Source organism: Arachis hypogaea, chromosome 19, assembly GCF_003086295.3.
Source record: "Arachis hypogaea cultivar Tifrunner chromosome 19, arahy.Tifrunner.gnm2.J5K5, whole genome shotgun sequence".
Taxonomy (NCBI): Eukaryota; Viridiplantae; Streptophyta; class Magnoliopsida; order Fabales; family Fabaceae; genus Arachis; species Arachis hypogaea.
In genome coordinates this window covers 83,990,772-83,993,163 of record NC_092054.1, presented here as the reverse complement: position 1 = coordinate 83,993,163, position 2,392 = coordinate 83,990,772, and the positions used below count along the sequence as shown (strand labels likewise).

Sequence of the window (2,392 nt, the reverse complement as noted above, 5' to 3'; positions counted from 1 at the left end):
TCCTCCAGGGTGTGATTTTTCTTCTGCTGTTTTTGATTCCATTTTCAATTTTTATATTTATTTTGTGACTCCACATGATCATGAACCTAATAAAACAAGAAAAACAATGAAAATTAGATAAATAAACATTGGGTTGCCTCCCAACAAGCGCTTCTTTAATGTCAATAGCTTGACAGTGGGCTCTCATGGAGCCTCACAGATGTGTAGAGCTTTGTTGAGACCTCCCAACACCAAACTTAGAGTTTGGATATGGGGGTTTGACACCAAACTTAGAGTTTCGTTGTGGCCTCCCAACACCAAACTTAGAGTTTGACTGTGGGGGCTTTGTTTGACTCTGCTTTGAGAGAAGCTCTTTATGCTTCCTTTTCATGGATGCAGAGAGAGATCCTTGAGTTGTAAACACAAGGTTGTCCTCATTTATTTGAAGGATCAATTCTCCTCTGTCCATATCAATCACAGCTCTTGCTGTGGCTAGGAAGGGTCTTCCAAGGATGATGAATTCATCCTCATCCTTCCCAGTATCTAGGACTATGAAATCAGTAGGGATGTAAAGGCCTTCAACCTTTACTAACACGTCCTCTACTTGTCCATAAGCCTATTTTCTTGAATTGTCTGCCATCTCTAATGAGATTTTAGTGGCTTGCACCCCAAAGATTCCCAGTTTCTCTATTATAGAGAGGGGCATGAGGTTTATTCCTGAACCAAGGTCACACAGAGCCTTAAAGATCATGGTGCCTATGGTACAAGGTATTAAGAACTTTCTAGGATCCTGTTTCTTCTGAGGCAATGTCAGTTGATCCAGATCACTTAGTTCATTGGTGAACAAGGGAGGTTCATCTTCCCAAGTTTTAATGCCAAATAATTTGGCATTCAGCTTCATGATTGCACCAAGGTACTTAGTGACTTGCTCCTCAGTGACATCCCCATTCTCTTCAGAAGAGGAATACTCATCAGAGCTCATGAATGGCATAAGGAGGTTTAATGGAATCTCTATGGTCTCTAGTTGAGCCTCAGATTCTTTTGGTTCCTCAGAGGGAAACTCCTTATTGATCACTGGACGTCCCAGGAGGTCTTCCTCACTGGGATTCACGTCCTCTCCTTCCTTTACAGGTTCGGCTATGGTGATCAATTCAATGGCCTTGCACTCTCCTTTTGGATTTTCTTCTGTATTGCTTGGGAGAGTACTAGGAGGAATTTCAGTGATCCTTTTACTTAGCTGGCCCACTTGTGCTTCCAAATTTCTAATGGAGAATCTTGTTTCATTCATGAAACTCACAGTGGCCTTAGATAGATCAGAGACTAAGTTTGCTAGATTAGAAGCATTTTGTTCAGAGTTCTCTGTCAGTTGCTGAGTGGATGATGGAAAAGGTTTACTATTGTTAAACCTGTATCTTCAACCATTATTAAAGCCTTGTTGAGGCTTTTGTTGATCCTTCCATGAGAGATTTGGATGATTTCTCCATGATGGATTATAGGTGTTTCCATAAGGTTCACCTAAGTAATTCACCTCTGCTATTGCAGGGTTCTCAGGATCATAAGCTTCTTCTTCAGAAGATGCCTCTTGAGTACTGTTGGATGCAGCTTGCATTTCATTCAGACTCTGAGAAATCATATTGACTTGCTGAGTCAATATTTTGTTCTGAGCCAATATGGCATTCAGAGTATCACTTTCAAGAACTCCCTTCTTTATAGGCGTCCCATTACTCACAGGATTCCTCTCAGAAGTGTACATGAACTGGTTATTAGCAACCATGTCAATGAGTTCTTGAGCTTCTGCAGGCGTTTTCTTTAGGTGAATGGATCCACCTGTAGAAGTATCCAATGACATCTTTGATAGCTCAGATAAACCATCATAGAATATATCCAGGATGGTCCATTCTGAAAGCATGTCAGAAGGACACTTTTTGGTCAGCTGCTTGTATCTTTCCCAAGCTTCATAGAGGGATTCACCTTCTTTCTGTCTGAAGGTTTGAACATCCACTCTAAGCTTGCTCAGCTTTTGAGGAGGAAAGAACTTGGCTAAGAAAGCCGTGACCAGCTTGTCCCAACAGTTCAGGCTATCTCTGGGTTGAGAGTCCAACCACACTCTAGCTCTGTCTCTTACAGCAAAAGGGAAAAGCATGAGCCTGTAGACTTTAGGATCTACTCCATTAGTCTTAACAGTATCACATATCTGCAAGAATTCAGTTAAGAGCTGAAAAGGATCTTCAGATGGAAGTCCATGAAACTTGTAGTTCTGCTGCATCAGAGAAACTAATTGAGGTTTCAGCTCAAAGTTGTTTGCTCCAATGGCAGGAATGGAGATGCTTCTTCCATGTAAATTGGAATTAGGTGCAGTAAAGTCACCAAGCATTCTCCTTGCATTATTATTGTTGGGTTCGGCTTCCATCTC

At 41.4% G+C, this 2,392-nt stretch overlaps 1 non-coding gene across 1 annotated transcript; it reads left to right on the top strand.

The window, feature by feature from the left end:
* The first annotated feature begins 1,882 nt into the window (after positions 1 to 1,882).
* LOC112781457 (small nucleolar RNA R71) lies at positions 1,883 to 1,990 on the top strand. The gene has a single exon (XR_003192233.1). It is a non-coding gene; the product is annotated as a small nucleolar RNA R71 (small nucleolar RNA).
* The last annotated feature ends 402 nt before the right edge of the window (positions 1,991 to 2,392 follow it).